This window comes from Camellia sinensis, chromosome 9 (assembly GCF_055761805.1).
Source record: "Camellia sinensis isolate YWXY chromosome 9, ASM5576180v1, whole genome shotgun sequence".
NCBI classification, from domain to species: Eukaryota; Viridiplantae; Streptophyta; class Magnoliopsida; order Ericales; family Theaceae; genus Camellia; species Camellia sinensis.
In genome coordinates this window covers 132572765-132590315 of record NC_138969.1, presented here as the reverse complement: position 1 = coordinate 132590315, position 17551 = coordinate 132572765, and the positions used below count along the sequence as shown (strand labels likewise).

Genomic DNA, 17551 nt, shown 5'->3' with positions numbered 1-17551 from the left:
CACCTGCCGGCCACTGCTGCCCAGTTCTCCCTACTACAACAGAGGACATATAGAACATATATAGAGTATTTCAAGGGTTATCTACACAACTCACCCCTCATTTTCATGAACAAATCCAAGAAGTGGTGAACTTAAGCCACGAACCACCAACTCAAGCAATTTCATTGCATGATGGTTTGTGAATCAAAGTATGCAATTCCAATGAATGCAACAAAAAGAGACTCTAAAGACCACCACCCTATCATGGATGATCAAGGGAAGTGGTGACCTTAGAGCCTTGAATCATTTCATCAATAATGAGTATGAAATGGCCCAAGTTCCATGTGTTCAATGATTGAACACAGCTAATTAATATCTTGCGCCATTTTTTAGTTCCAATTTTAGTTACTGATTTTAGTTTACCAACCATTCCTTAATCAATTAAGTCCAATGGTGAGTTTAAGTCCTCTAAATGGAAAGAAAGCTCAAACTAAAAGTTGTTTTAGGCATGAAAGAGACATCATGCCATTAGTAATGAACCCCCTAAGGGATTAAACCGTTAAGCGTGACATCTCAATCTCGTACTTTAAACAAGCAAATTGTTTGAACCACTTTCAAAGCAAAAAAAAAAAGTTAAGAAAGGAAGGAGGTTGTAGAGATGATTAGGTGCTAAAAATGAGGGAGAAAAGCATAAATAAATGCTATCAACTCAAGCAAGACGGTGTATAAGGCCTAGAACACCGAACTTATGAAGACTATTACACTATAAGCATGCAAAGCAAGGCCCAAATGCAGCCAATAGCTCAAAATAGTGCTAAAATAGGTCTAATATAGTCCTAAAACATGCTGGAATTGAGCTAAAAATAGCTAGATTGACATGCTAAAACAAGGCACAAACTAGGCTAGTAAGCAAGACATAAGGAGGGGAGGCTAACCCCTCCAAATTTGATCTTCAAAACATGATTTTGGCCACTGAAAAAGCTCTGAAAATCAGTGTTTAAAAGCTTGGAAAAATATAGTAAAAGGGTGGGAAGCACATGGACAAAGGCCTCCAAAACGAGGTACAAAGAAGGGCTCTCAACCCCTCAACCTTTAATGGCCCTTAGACCCATGCTTCAGCCCAAAAATATAGAGTTTTGACAGCCCCAAAACAATGGACAAACAATAGGAATAATAGTAAATAAAACAAAGCTACAAGCAAAGCCTTATACCTTTTGAAGAAAAGAGCAATTCCAAGCAACAAAACCAAGTAAACACACCCTCCAGAGCTCAAACCAAGATCAAAAGTACCTTAGCTCAAAGATTAGAAGATTTGGTTAAGGGTGTATAGGCAAAGGTTAAGAAATTGTAGGCAAAAGTGTAGGAATTTGCTAGAGAGAGGAAAATTTTTCATCTCAAAATTTTCTAACCTTAAAACATGAAAGAGGGGGCTCCTATATATAGAAAACATGATTTCTCTACAAGGATATCCAGTCTTACATGTGGGAACAAATGCATGCATCTGTGCAAATAGTTGGCACAGCTAGCATAAAATATCTGCAAAATACACTGGTGGCCGACCGGCCATCACTGGTGGCCGGCAAGCCACATCAGTGGCCGACAGTTCAAAAGTGATGGCCGACAACCCAAAAGTAATGGTCGGCAATCCAATAAGGTGGCCGACAGGCCACTAGGAGCTGCAGACTTGAAAACCACAGGGTTTGGTTCAAGAATGAGGCAACAAAGGTGTAGGGTTTGAAAGGCTCAAAGTTATGAAATTCCATTGAGAACTTCGTGCACTTGGCGAGAATATAAAACTCATCATCAGGTGTGCATGCAATAAGAATCCAAGTCATAGGGCCATAAAAAATGAGGTGTCTACAAAAAGGAAAAGTAAAATCACACCAGAACCAAACATGCTCTCTTAAGAAGAAATATACTTTTTAGTTATTAAGTGATAATTAAAAAAAAAAATTATAATCAAATATAATAAAATCATAATTAAAATCTTAAAATAGTATTATAATTAAAAAAAATTAGTTATAATTAAAAAAATATTATAATTAAGGTGTGTATAATAAAATTCTCCCCCAACGAAATTATTCTTTCTTTCCATTTTCTTGCATATTTTCTCGACAACCAATCAGTGCTGTTAAATCAAGCAACCATTTTTACACCACCACTACCAATTGAAATGAAATCAAATACTTTTCATCACCCAAGAAGAGAGAGAAAGAGCGTGTGTGATGGAATCTATCAACTTCAACAACCGAACAAACATCAGATGGAAGAAGAAACGCCCTCTCCACCCTAAAAAATTCCTCCCAACCCTAGTCCCTCCACCTCTGCACCTCACAGCAAACCCTAGCTGGAGAGAAATTCCTCTGGTACGCACCCCACAGTGGGTTCAGTAACCAGTTGTCTGAGTTCAAGTATGCCATTTTGATGGCCGCAATACTCAATCGAACCCTAATTGTACCTTCGGTTCTGGATCACCACGCCATTGTTCTCAGTAGTTGCCCTAAATTTAGGGTTTTGAGTCCCAACCAGCTTCGTTTTGCTGTCTAGAACCACACGAGTGAGCTCATTTCGAGTCGCAGGCAGGTAATTTGAGATCATGTTGTGTATATTGTACACTGTACACGCGCCCTTGGGCCTCATGCTACAGTTCGAACTCAATGTCACGGTTCTTAATCTGATCTCACAATGTGCGATGTGAGATTGATAAATCACCAAAGAGTCCAAATCCGGCAAATCGTTTTGGAAAACTGATTTTTGTAAAGAAGTGCCACACATGGATCACTTTGCCAGATACAGAGTCGCCACCTAAAGATTTTATTTTGGGGGAATTTAGGAAACCCTGACTCATGCCTAAGGCCACATGCCCGTCATCACCAAAGTTGCCTCGGCTCGGGAACTTGGGTACGATTGGGGAAGGTCATCTATGAGCACCCCCGCTTGCCCGATCAAAGATCGGCCTGTACTGAGCATGATATTTTGTTTTCGAAAACACATGTGCTCTTATTCCGATTAATTAGCTAATCTTACTATGTGATGCGCACAGCAAACAAGTATAGACTAGATCACCTAAGTTGGAACAAAGCATTGCATATCCGTTTGTTTGGAAAATAGTTTGAAGTTTGCTACTCGCAAGTAGGCTAAAATGCGAATTTTAATGAATTGTTCCAATTCAGATAATCCAACCTTCACCCATAGGCATTCAAGAAGTTACATCACATAAGCAATTAGCCACATGGCAAGCATGCTTTCATGGCAATCGATAACACACATGCGATATGCTAAAGCGTAAACACTTACAGTGTACTCCGAGCCAAAACAAAGAACTAGTTAGAAATCATGTATGATCCTAGTTCATGCTAAGATGGCTAATGCAACACATGCGAAAATGTAACTAAAATAGGCTCGGCTATTCTAGAATGTCATGTGAAATACGACAATTCGATACATGTATTCAAGTAAATGTATTAAAATACAATGCAGCTAGTATGATGCGCCGAGCCCGGTGCATGCAATACAAAATGAATGGATGCCCGCATGCAAGCATGAGGTATGCTAATCGAAATATGCCCTAAAACTAACCATCGTGAGCGGTTAAGTAAAAGGGAGAAAGAAATAGGGGTTGGAAGACATGCATCACACACACGCACGCTTATTACAACACTTGGCTCTGTCGAGGGAGAGACCGAATAAGAAGCTAACTAGCTAATCTAAGCTAATTAAACTAATTATTACACAACAAATTAATTAACTAATCCTAGTTAAATAATTATTACAAAACAAATTGAATAGCTAACACATTAACTATTAAGAGTCCAAACCAAAGCAAAAGCTAGCTATCCAAGCATGGCAGCTAAGGAAAGCAGTAAATTAGGAGTCTCAGAGGGAGAGGACTGCATGCAAGCTCGGTCGCCTCGTTTAGAAATCCAATGCGATACCTCGATTTGCCTTTGTTTTCATTTGTTCTCAAAACTCTGCACCAAGCTCCAGAAAGATGAAACTCCACCTTAGGAATCCTGTAGGAGGGTGGCCGACCACTTTTCGTCTCTAGAAACACCTGCCGACCACTTTTGGTTGCTGAAAAACCAGAAAAGTGGTTGGCCAGTTGTTGCTGCTGAATCCCAGTTTTTTACAACAGAGAGCAAGAAAGGGCATGGTAATGCATTTGCAAGAAATGTGTGTACAACCGCCCTCCCTATCATATAATGAACTCAAGGGGATGTGGTTCCCGACCCTCGGGCCACCAATCGCGCATTTTCATGCATGATGGCCGAGAGGCGAAGTTCCACAATTCAATATGAAAATGAATGCACAAGTAAACACATAAAGCCTAGAACTCTATCATGTATGATCAAGAGCGTCGATGATCGGGAATTAAGGCACGTTTCATCACTTGAAGCATGAAACATTCCTCATTTCCCATGTTTGGACTAACACCTATTCCAAAAACAATGCAACACATAACATGGCAAACATGCAATGTAACTTAAACATGCAAACATGAAACTACGTGGCGTACACAATGCAAGGGACAGGCATGCAACAACATGCAATACAACATGATCAAACTACCAATGCAAATGGCATTCAAACAATGCTAACACATGCATGCACAATGCAACGCTACAAGGGCAACTTAGCAATGTTATGGACATGCATACTCAATGCAAGGGACAACTTGGCATAGACAATGCAAATAACCACATGGCATGCACAATGCAATGTAAGATGGCATACTCAATGCAATGATTAATATGGCATAATCAATGTACTTAAACCAAAAGGGGTAGACTTCAGTCATGCCCAAATCAGTGGCCATAATGCTAAAATGAAGGCACCGAAGACACACGCAAACATGCATGCCAATTGGCTCACCAATTAAGGCGCTAAGGTGCAACTCTCAAGGGCAATTAAAGAGTGAAAATCATGGAAGTGTAACATCACTAAGTGTACTGAAATGATGTAAGAAATGATGCCAAATCATTTAAACAAAGCAAGTAAAGCATGCAAGAGTCCTTAAAGCATGAAGCTAGTAAAGAGGACTACAAAGAAGGCATGCAATACATGGCGCAAATGCATGAACTAATCATGGACAGAGCTCAAGTAGGTCTAAACAAAGACCAAATTATGCTGAGATGGTGGCTCAAAGGCCTAGGCATGCAAGCATACAAGCTAGGGTACAAGTAAGGCAACAATGCATAATACTCAAAGGCATTCAAAGCATGAATGAAGTGGGAACATGGCAATGCTATATGCTCTGAAATGTCATGTTAAGTGATGCCAAATCATGTACACAACACAAATGAAGCATGCAATGGTGCTCAAAGCTTGAGGCAAGCAAGAGCATTTGTACTACAAGTATGCGAAACGTGAAGCATGTGGTTAAGGTAACCCAAAACAGTCTTAGTACATGTTAAAATGAGTCTAAAACATGCATGGAAGTAGGCCAAAATATGCTAGCATGAAGGTCATGAAGCATGGTGAATGCAAGGCAAATAAGGTGGATTACACTACACCTATTAAGACCAAGCGTGGGATGACTTAAGCAATAAAAATCAGAGTTATATCATGGCAAAATAACCCCAAATAACCACTGAAATGATGGCTCGCAAGCTAAGGCATGAAGGCATATGCAACGTTTCATGTTAAGGCATAAAGGGCCAAACCCTCCAACGCATTGAATGAGTGGCAAATGCAAGTGCATGGCCATGAAACATGGACTGAAATCACATAAAAAATGATGCTAAGTCACTAAAATTGTCCAAGTAATGCATGCTAGAGGACTCAATACACAAAGCTCACAAGCTAGATTGAACCATAGCTATACAAAGCAAGTCATGGATGACCAATATAACACAAATCAATCCTTAAACATGCTAAAATATGAACAAAATCTTCTCAGAGCTAAGACGAAAGCATGCAAAATGACATGTTACAACATGATGCATGTTGGGCTACATCATAGAACTACACTACAAGTGTATGGAGCATGCAAGGGCCAACGAAACCAAACCAAAACTAAGTCATGGAATGCTAAAACATCACAAAAAACATGCTGAAATCGAAAGAAAACAAGCTAGAATGACATGCTACTTCATGAAGCACATAAAGCTAATTAGTGTGATTTAAACTACAAGTGTATTAACCATGCATGGGGTGACCAAAGCAAGCAAAAACAGTGGTATGCCTCAGCAAAATAACCACAAATAAATGCTAAGAACAAGCTAACACAAGCTTAACAAAGATGCTCAAACATGAGCCACATGAAGCTAGTATTGAAGACACAAAGGAGAGGGGATGACCCTCTCCTATTTAGGACACCAAGACCACATTTCCACCACTGAAAATCCCCTGGATTTCAGTGGTAGAAAATTCATGCAAAGGGTTCAACAAGAGCCTAAAGGGGTGGCTCAAAACAAGGCCTAACAAGGCCTAAGAGTGGGTAAATCACCCCAAACGAAAAAGTGACCTAAAACAATTATTTTAAGCATTCAAAATCAAAACTTTTTTCAGTTATAAGTTAAGCTCAAAACAGCATGCAAGTAGGCTTAAAATCTTAAGCAAGAAAGGGGGATTTAAAGGTCAAATGCTCACCCTTGAAGACCACCTTTACAACTGCAACTCCAGCAGCCCCTTTAAGCTTAAATCAGTCCAAGAACACGAAAAACAACTCCTTAGCACCTCAGCTACCCAAGGATGGTGTTTGAGTGTGTGTTTGTGTGTTAAACTAAGACAAATCTACACTTTTCATGCAAAAAAATGGAGAAATAGGGCAATATAGATACAACACTATATCTATCCCTCTCAGCTGGTTTTTCTGAACGTAGAGGAGGGAGGGGGAGCTTCCCTCTTATAGAAGAGGAATGCCAAAGCTTCTAGGAGAAGCTGAGGAACAAACTAGTCGCTCCATACAAGTGTACGGAGAATGGCTCTCATGTCCTCCCGCTGTGCCAGCTGGAGGAAAATATCTCCAAAAATGTGTCGAAAAGCAACCGACCAAGTGGTCGGCCGACCACTTCAAGTGGTCCACAGAGACAAAAACTAGTCGGCCATAGGTAGGAGAAGTGCAGTGCATGAAAACACTGCAGTGATGTGGTGGCCGACCAAAAAAGATGCCTCAAAGACCAAGAAAGCAGTTGTCCGACCAGAAAATTGGCTGACAAAGGAGAAAGTGGTCGGCCAGGACAAATACTGATCTCCCACCCTTGGACCACCTTCCAGACAAGGAAAACAAGGTTTGTACCAAAAACAAACCAAAGCGGATGCAAGACGAGAGATCGAGAGGCAAGGCATCCAGCAGAAAGCTTTGAAAACTAGTCTACGAGCACCAAAAGTGGTCTGCAACCACAAAAGTGGTCTCCCGGACCACAGTGTTCCTCTAGGCAAAGGCAACAAGGTATTGTTCAAAAATCATGCCAAACAGAGAACGTTGAGCGGTCTCGAGACAAGGAGCGCGACCAAAGGCTCCAAAAATCGAAAACTAGTCTCCAAACGGGAAAAGTCGCCTATGACCAAAAAGAGATGGTCTACAAGAACTCGCCCTCCCTCTGGGAAGAGAAAACAAGATTCGGTCCACAAACCGAGCAGAAGCAAAAAAGGGTTCAGAGGCCCGGAGGCAAGGCTCTCAGCCAAAACTCTGAAACCTCTAAACGAGCACAACATGCACCATCACCGAGCGCTCAATCAATGACGTCTGAGTCTTAAGGTCGGTCAAAAATGGGGTGTCTACAGTTGCCCCTCTTTGACAGAACTCGAAAGTCACAAGTGACGGGAGTGAATTTTAAAGCCTAGAGACGACCCATTTTTGACAAGGCCGAAGACTTAGACAAGCAGGCTAGATAATAAAGAGCTGTGCCCGCGCGGCTGGGGCAAAATGCAAATGACATGCTGTCACGCCCCTTGACTCACCCCTAAAAGTTCGGGCATGACCCATTCAAACACAGACATATAACCTGGTATATATAGCATATGGGGCCTTGACGGAAGCACAAAATATTAGAAGAATACCAAAACAACAAACTCCATTAAGCTATTTCTAACATGCCAGGATCTCATACATTACATGCACCATAAAAGGTTGATAGAGTCCAAAAATATTCCTTAGCAGTATACATAAATACAAACACATATACAGACCCAGCCCTATAGTCGGGCATGTAACAAAAACTGTTGAAGTCATTTGCATTTAACCTTGGAAGGATAGCCAAGAAGTAAGCTAATTATCTTAATAAACTTCACAAGATAAGTGGCCTCGAAAGTGCCTGGCTACGCGAAGGTTGACAAAAGAAACCGGGCGTCATGGGTTAGGATTGACCACCTGGTTGGTTGCCTACAGAAACAGACATAACAGATAGTAAGCCGGGCTCAGTGAATAGTAATACGTGAATGAAACAACGCTCAACTTGAAACATGACATATATCAATACACATGGAAAAGCAGAGATCACAAAGTTAGCCTGATTCTGTATTCATTTTATAATGGCCTTAGGCCCAATCTTGAACATAACAACTTGATATATCACATTCTTAAATCATAGTGGCTTGAAGCCCTTGAACATGGTGGCATAACGCCCTTGAACATGGTGGCATGATGCCCTTAAACATAGTGGCACAAAGCCCTTAAACATGGTGGCACAAGGCCCTTAAACATGGTGGCACAAGGCCCTTGAATATACTTATACGAACTCAAGAGGTGTCTCACACGAATTCTAGAGGTGGCTCACGTCGTAGCACTTAGTTCCGTGTAGCACTTTGTTTCGTATCATAATAACTTATTTTGAATGGCCGTAGGCCAAGAGTTTTATAGCATGAAGGCATTTTATCTTTCCCATTTCTTTCTTACATACTTGGAACATACTTGAACATTAACATACATACTTGAAACATTAACATAGTTGCGTAAACGAAATGCTAATGAAAAGCATTAGCCATATGTAAAGCAGATAATGATGTTACTACTCACAGTGTTGCGATGATGTGTTTGTTCCTCCCGCACGTGCGGCGATGACCCCCGCACGTGCGGCGATTCTGCTCAAAATTGTCCGAAATTCTTACAAAATCCCAATCTTTTGGTACATCCTCACAAGGCTCATTTTAACATTTTTAATTGACAATACATAGCCTAAAATTCATGTTACAAAGGCTTCAAATACATACATTAAATTAGATAAACACTAATTCTTGAATGCTTAACTATAGTCAAATTTCCTTTTTGCATTAACATAACATATATTGCATCAACATCACATATATCATCACACATATATATATAAGGTAAGTTCTTCATGATCTTTCATGAGAAAGTAAGGAATCAAAGCTAATTCTCCACATACAAACATAAGCAACTTAGTTCAAACTCATCCAATGGATAAAACATGATCCAATTACACCTTGAGTTCAATTATCATGGTTGTATCACTCTCAAATTCAAGAGAGGAATTATAAAAGTTAGACAAACTTACCTTGAGTTGAGATCTCCCAAAGTCTCACTAGGTTATTCAATCTCTAGCCTTTATTGAAACTCCCTTCTCATTTCTCTCTATTCTTACTCTCTCTATCCTTTTCCATGAAATGTGTTGAACTAGGTCCAAGGCTCCAAGAACACACACACATATATATATAAGAGCTAATAAGACAAAAGTCAATCGTTTAAACATCCGAAATTGAAATTTCCCCAAAATGCTTAATATTACCTAAAAATTATGCTGATTACATATCTAAAATCAATTTCAGATAATTAAGCCTTGAAGACCTCCAATTTCAATTCAAACCTTGTAATGTAACAAATACTTTTCTTGTCGAACAGATAGACATCCTTAAACATATGGTTTAAACATGGAGTTCACTTTCTTATCCCTAATTTCTCATGGAATTACACAGTAAGCATCCAAAATCACAAAATAGGATCTGAAAATATAACAAAGAACATGTATGAGGGTCGGGTTATTACACTCTCCTCTTTTTAAATAAGTTTGGTCCCCAAACTTGTTTTACCTTAAGGTAGGAACAGATGTGGATACTGATGCTGCATTTCCTCTTCTTTTTCCCAAGTTGCGTCGGTTCCGTAATGTTCTTGCCATTCCACTTTTACCATTGGAATTTCTCGGTTTCGTAATTGTTTCACTTGCCGATCCAAAATGCGGATTGGTTTCTCCTCGTAAGTTAATTTATCATCTAGTTCAATTTGGTGATAATCAGTAACATGAGACGAATCTGCAAGATACCCCCGAAGCATAGAGACTTGAAACACATTATGTACTTGACTCATATGTGGCGGAAGGGCAACCCGGTAAGCTACCTGACCCACCCTTTCCAAAATTTGAAAGGGACCAACGTAGCGGGGCGTTAGCTTACCCCTTTTCCCGAATCTTAGATGGCCTTTCATCGGAGTAATTTTTATAAAGACGTGACTGCCAACTTCAAATTCCAAATCTCTCCGTCGGTTATCCGCATAACTTTTTTGTCTACTTTGAGCCGTTTTTAATCTTTCCCGAATAACTTTAACTTTTTTAGTTGTCAACTGAACAATTTCAGGCCCTAACAAGGATTTGTCTCCAACTTCAGCCCAACATACGGGAGAACGACACGGTCTTCCATACAAAGCTTCATATGGTGCCATTGCAATACTTGAGTGGTAACTATTGTTGTATGCGAACTCTACCAGCAGTAAATGGGTTTCCTAACTTTCTTGAAACTCTAGCACACACATCCGGAGCATATCTTCCAGAGTTTGTATTGTTCTCTCAGATTGACCGTCAGTTTGAGGATGAAAAGCTGTGCTGAACTTTAATTCTATACCCCTGGCTTCTTGTAAACTTTGCCAGAATCTGGAAACGAACTTCGGATCCCTATCCGATATAATCGAAACCGGTACACCATGCAGTCTTACAATTTCATTTACATAAATGACCGCCAGTTTATCTGCATTGTACTGAGTCTTCACTGGAAGAAAGTGGGCAGACTTAGTCAATCGGTCGACAATGACCCATATAGAATTCATACCCCGAGGTGTCCGTGGTAATCCCACAACGAAATCCATGGTTAGATGTTCCCACTTCCATTCCGGGATTGGAAGGGGTTGTAATAATCCTGCTGGTCTTTGATGCTCCGCTTTCACTTGCTGACACTGCAAACACTTAGAGACGAAGTCTGCAATCTCCCTTTTCATGCTTGACCACCAGAAATTTTGTTTCAAATCCCGGTACATTTTAGTACTTCCCGGATGCATGGAAAATCTTGAAGCGTGTGCTTCTTCCATCAATTTCCGTTTAAGTTCCAATACATTGGGGACACATACTCGGTTTTGAAATTTGAGTACCGAATCCACTAAACTGAACCCCGATTGTGGTTTTGTCTCTAACTCATCGCATACCTTCTTTAGAATGTCATCCTCCATTTGATGTAACTTAATCTCTTCAAGTAAAGTCGGTTGAGCCATTATTGCTGCTAGGATTGTTTCATGTCCATGTATCTTAAATTCCATCCTCATTTTATCCAATTCATCTACCAATTCCTTTTGGTCCGTAAATAGGTTGGCCAAATCTCCCATATTTTTCCGACTAAGAGCATCTGCAACCGTGTTGGCCTTACCAGGATGATAATGGATTTGTAAATCATAGTCTTTAATTAATTCTAACCACCGACGCTGCCGCATGTTCAATTCCTTTTGGGTAAAAAGGTACTTAAGGTTTTTGTGGTCGGTGTAAACTTCACAGGTAGTGCCATACAAATAGTGCCGCCATATCTTTAAAGCAAAAACCACCGCCGCGAGCTCAAGATCATGCGTGGGATAATTCTTTTCATGGGGTTTAAGCTGTCGTGAAGCATAGGCAATAACCCTTCCACCTTGCATAAGCACACACCCTAATCCTTTATGAGACGCATCACTATAAATTACAAACCCTTCGATGCCAGATGGTAAAGCCAAAACTGGAGCTGTGGTTAATTTCATCTTTAATTCCTGGAAAGCAGATTCCCGCTCTTTTGACCATTCAAATACAACTCCCTTTCGAGTCAATTGCGTAAGTGGCCCAGCAATTTTAGAAAAATCTTGAACGAATCTCCTGTAATAGCCAGCTAATCCCATAAAGCTACGCACTTCGGTCATATTGGTAGGAGTCGGCCATCTCACAATCGCCTCAATTTTGTGTGGATCAACAGAAACTCCTTCCTTTGTGATAATATGCCCCAGAAATGCCACCTCAAATAGCCAAAATTCACATTTCTTAAACTTTGCATACAATTTCCTTTCCCGGAGGGTTTGAAGAATTAAGCGAAGATGGGTCTCATGAGCTTCCACATTCTTTGAATAAATGAGGATATCATCAATAAAGACCACCACAAATTCATCCAGATAGGACTTAAAAACGCGGTTCATCAAATCCACAAAGGCTGCTGGGGCATTAGTAACTCCAAAGGGCATAACCAAAAATTTGTAATGACCGTACCGAGTTCGAAAAGCTGTCTTCTCAACATCATCAGCCTTGACTTTTAATTGATGGTATCCAGACCGTAGATCAATCTTAGAAAAGACCTGTGCCCCTTGAAGCTGATCAAATAGGTCATCGATTCTTGGCAACAGATACTTATTCTTGATTGTGACTTTGTTAAGTTCTCTGTAATCGATACAAAGCCGGAGTGTTCCATCCTTCTTCTTTACAAACAAAACTGGCGCACCCCACGGAGATACACTCGGGCGCATAAATCCTTTGTCCAATAAATCTTGCAACTGCATTTTTAATTCTTTCATCTCAACTGGCGACATTCTATACGGAGTCTTAGAAATGGGTTGAGTTCCCGGTGCTACTTCAATTGTAAACTCAATTTCACGATCTATTAACTGTCCTGGTAGTTCTTCTGGAAAAACATCCGAAAATTCACAGACAACTGGGATCATGTCGGTATTCCCATTCACCACCTGACCCTCTAGAACACTGCATAAATACCCCTGACACCCTTTCTGAATTAATTTACAAGCCCTCGCGGCGGAAATTAAATAAGGTGATGAAGTCACTCCATGTCCCTGAAAGGTAGACCCTGATTGTCCCGGAGGGTGGAAACTGATTTTTTTAGTCAAACAATCTATAGTTGCACCATATTCACCTAACCAATCCACTCCCAGAATAATATCAAAATAGGCCATATCAAGAGGCAACAGATTGGCATATACCCGGATATCCCCAAGTTGGAGTTCACAAGCAGTATATACAGAAGTACAAATCATAGGGCCTCCCAAAGGTGAAGACACACACAACATATATGACAGTTTTTCTTCAGTTTTATCTAAATTAGGTGCAAATAGTTTCGACACAAAAGAATGGGTGGAGCCAGAATCAAATAATACATGAGCGAAATGACCGTGAACGATAAATGTACCTGACACCACCGTTGCCGTATTTTGCACATCTCCCGGAACCAATGCGAACACCCTGCCTTGTCTTGCAGTGTCTTTATTATTAGTAGGTTTAACAGTTGTCTTGGTGTTGGAAGTTGGTGCAGACCCCGCTGAACTTGTAGTGGTTCTATTATTGCTTTGTTGATTTCTTTGAGGGCAATCCTTGATCAAATGACTCGTCTTGCCACACTGAAAACAGGCTCCAGACTTCCGATAGCACGTTCCACGATGCTTCTTCCCACATTCCGGACAAGTCGGTATTGAATCCTGACTAGGGGTAGAAGTATTTGAACTCCCTAAAGTTTGCTTTTTGTTTGGTGGAGTAGGTGATCCCTTCGACCATTGAGTATTTTGCCTCTTCCCTTTCCATTCCGAAATTCGACTCTGAGTAGCGAGATTCCCTTCCGCTATAACGGCTCTTTCCAACACATCAACGTAAGTAGGTAACTTCAACATGTTGACCTTATCTAGGATAGCGCTCCGTAATCCCCCTTCAAATTTGCACGCCTTCTTATAATCCGTATCCACCATATGGGGTGCAAACCGAGCTAATTCTGCAAATTGGGCTTCGTATTCAGCGACGGTTTTGTTCCCTTGCCTGAGAGTTTCGAATTCCGTTACCTTCTTATCCCGCATGCTTTGAGGGAAGTACTTGTCATAAAACAGTTCCAAGAATCTGTCCCATGTCAATCCTTCGTGTACAGTTCTCATAAGCATCCACCATCTGCGTGCCTCATCCTCAAGAGTAAAGGCAGCTAATTGCACCTTTTGAGCTTCTGTGCAGGGAAAGACTTCAAATAACTTCTCTATTCCCAACACCCACGCTTCAGCTTTCATTGGTTCTATTCCTCCTTTGAAGGATGGCGGTTTCATCTTTTTAAACTCCTTAGTAAGGGTGATAGTTCGGTCTTCAGCATGAAAATCTTGTACTGCCGGTGGAGGTACCAGTGGTGGGGGTGGTTGTTGTGGCTGTTGCTGTTGTTGCCGTAGGGTCTCCGTCATTTCCATAATCATTCTCTCCATTCTATCCAGCCGTGCCGTGGTAGCATCTTCCGTATCTTCTGTCCTTGTTCTCACCATCGCCTACATAAGAATCATTTATACACAATAGACATATTTCAAAAGTGTTAGCATTACCCGAGTAGACTTAACGTTGCCATCGTTCTTTCACATATTTTCAGGATGTCATGCAAGATGCCTAAAGCTTTTCTAGACACCCTAAAGCTCAATGGATCCGTGCATGAGATAGCAACTCGTGCTCTAATACCACTTGTCACGCCCCTTGACTCGCCCCTAAAAGTTCGGGCATGACCCATTCAAACACAGACATATAACCTGGTATATATAGCATATGGGGCCTTGACGGAAGCACAAAATATTAGAAGAATACCAAAACAACAAACTGCATTGAGCTATTTCTAACATGCCAGGATCTCATACATTACATGCACCATAAAAGGTTAATAGAGTCCAAAAATATTCCTTAGCAGTATACATAAATACAAACACATATACAGACCCAGCCCTATAGTCGGGCATGTAACAAAAACTGTTGAAGTCATTTGCATTTAACCTTCGAAGGATAGCCAAGAAGTAAGCTAATTATCTTAATAAACTTCACAAGATAAGTGGCCTCGAAAGTGCCTGGCTACGCGAAGGTTGACAAAAGAAACCGGGCGTCATGGGTTAGGATTGACCACCTGGTTGGTTGCCTACAGAAACAGACATAACAGATAGTGAGCCGGGCTCAGTGAATAGTAATACGTGAATGAAACAACGCTCAACTTGAAACATGACATATATCAATACATATGGAAAAGCAGAGATCACAAAGTTAGCCTGATTCTGTATTCATTTTATAATGGCCTTAGGCCTAATCTTGAACATAACAACTTGATATATCACATTCTTAAATCATAGTGGCTTGAAGCCCTTGAACATGGTGGCATAACGCCCTTGAACATGGTGGCATGATGCCCTTAAACATAGTGGCACAAAGCCCTTAAACATGGTGGCACAAGGCCCTTAAACATGGTGGCACAAGGCCCTTGAATATACTTATACGAACTCAAGAGGTGTCTCACACGAATTCTAGAGGTGGCTCACGTCGTAGCACTTAGTTCCATGTAGCACTTTGTTCCGTATCATAATAACTTATTTTGAATGGCCGTAGGCCCAGAGTCTTATAGCATGAAGGCATTTTATCTTTCCCATTTCTTTCTTACATACTTGGAACATACTTGAACATTAACATACATACTTGAAACATTAACATAGTTGCGTAAACGAAATGCTAATGAAAAGCATTAGCCATATGTAAAGCAGATAATGATGTTACTACTCACAGTGTTGCGATGATGTGCTTGTTCCTCCCGGAGTGTGCCCTGCACACATTCAACCTTTACAATTTAGCTTCCTTTTCATATCAATTCACTTTCTGTTTCGTTTCACTTCGAAGGAATTTATACATATTAAAAGGCATCAAAGACATATTCCGACAACATTAGAGGGTTCTACACGCAAAACGGAGCGATCTATGTTTTTCAGCATGGGCCGCATGTACGGCTGTGAGCCCCGCACGTGCGGCAAGCTCTCCCGCACGTGCGGCAAAATGCCCCGCACGTGCCTTTTAGACAGTGGCCGAGCCCCTGTTTTTCACCATTTCCCGCACGTGCGGCCATGACTCCCGTACGTGCGCAGCACCTCCCGCACGTGCGGCCATGACCCCCGCACGTGCGGCGATTCTGCTCAAAATTGTCCGGAATTCTTACAAAATCCCAATTCTTTGGTACATCCTCACAAAGCTCATTTTAACATTTTTAATTGACAATACATAGCCTAAAATTCATGTTACAAAGGCTTCAAATACATACATTAAATTAGATAAACACTAGTTCTTGAATGCTTAACTGTAGTCAAATTTCCTTTTTGCATTAACATCACATATATTGCATCAACATCACATATATCATCACACATATATATATATATATATATAAGGTAGGTTCTTCATGATCTTTCATGAGAAAGTAAGGAATCAAAGCTAATTCTCCACATACATACATATGCAACTTAGTTCAAACTCATCCTGTGACGCCCCGATTCTACACTATAGGTTGTAGTCAAGGGAAGTCACTAGTGAGTCCTATGGTCAATAACCAAGTACGATCCCAGATCGCTGGAGGAGTCAAAATAGCCTCCCTTCTAAGTCCAGCTTTCTTAGGCAGCGCACTACCTTTTTGACAGATCTTACAAGGCATTGGTACAAGGTCTCATAAGCAACGATAAGGTACATACATAGGATATAAATACATACTAGCCACAATTATACTTGCTTCAAAAGATGGTTCCATTACATTACATCCCAAAAAGAAAGTTTTAAACTTCATATGAGTCTTACAAAATAACAAAAAGGAAATTTCTAGTATTCCTAAGATAGCCAAAAGTCTTCAACGGTTTCCGGCTCATCATCTTCCACTATGAGTTCCGCTTCGTCACCTGGCATGATACGATGTGAGCTTTGAATGCCTAGTAAACACACACATACCCCACCCCTTTTTCCCAGTCCAATGCACAATCACATTTATAGCACCAAGTAGTAAAGCATGATACTCCAATAAACAAATAAATACATTAAGAGTTGAGTCAGATGTTTGTAACTAGAAATTCCCCAAAGAGATTCCGTCCTCCCGACCACAAGAATCGGACGCGGATTATTCGGTATGCCCCCTCTTTTGCTGCTTTGTTGCAGAACTAACCTCGGATGCCTACCAACGGTTATATACCGCGTAGCGCCAACCGCAGGGCCTCAAAAGAGACGGTAAAAATAGGGCCTTGCCCGAATCCCTCCTTACACCAAACCACCTAGGGTCCGAATACAACCGCTCCGTTCAAGGGTCCCGAAAAACCACTTGTGCAAGTTTTAACCTCGAATAGGGAATGCATCCCAACAAACCATATATCACATTTTCTCATCTTTTCATTACTCAAGTGTTCGAAAACCCAATACCCACCCAATTAGGTTTCCCGTTGAATTAAGTGTTTTAAGTCAAGGTTAGTCCAACTAAACAATAAAAATAAAATTCACATAAGCATGCCTCCTCAAGAAGATAAATAACATAACATACCCATACAACATTATGCCAAGATATGATAATAGGCCATTAAACATTTTCATGAATA

The 17551-nt window shown here is 40.7% G+C and overlaps 1 pseudogene; it reads left to right on the top strand.

Moving 5' to 3' along the window:
* The first annotated feature begins 1016 nt into the window (after nt 1-1016).
* LOC114272164 (O-fucosyltransferase 30 pseudogene) overlaps nt 1017-17551 on the top strand; it is a 65147-nt pseudogene continuing 48612 nt past the window's right edge.